This window comes from Acanthisitta chloris, unplaced genomic scaffold, assembly GCF_000695815.1.
Source record: "Acanthisitta chloris isolate BGI_N310 unplaced genomic scaffold, ASM69581v1 scaffold11418, whole genome shotgun sequence".
NCBI classification, from domain to species: Eukaryota; Metazoa; Chordata; class Aves; order Passeriformes; family Acanthisittidae; genus Acanthisitta; species Acanthisitta chloris.
In genome coordinates this window covers 788-1,054 of record NW_008686479.1, presented here as the reverse complement: position 1 = coordinate 1,054, position 267 = coordinate 788, and positions in this window count along the sequence as shown.

Here is a 267-nt window from a genome sequence, read left to right as displayed (position 1 = left end):
GATCTTGGGGGATCCAAGAGAATGATGATCTTGGTGGATCTGGGGGGTCCAAGGGAATGATGGTCTTGGTGGATTTGGGGGATCCAAGGGAGTGGTGATGGATTTGGGGGATCCTAGTGGAGTGATGGGTCTTGGGAGATCCAAGGGAGTGATAGTCTTGGTGGATTTGGGGGATCCAGGGGAGTGGTGATGGGTCTTGGGGGATCCAAGGGAATGATGGTCTTGGTGGATTTGGGGGAGCCAAGGGAGGGATGAGGGGGCTTAGGG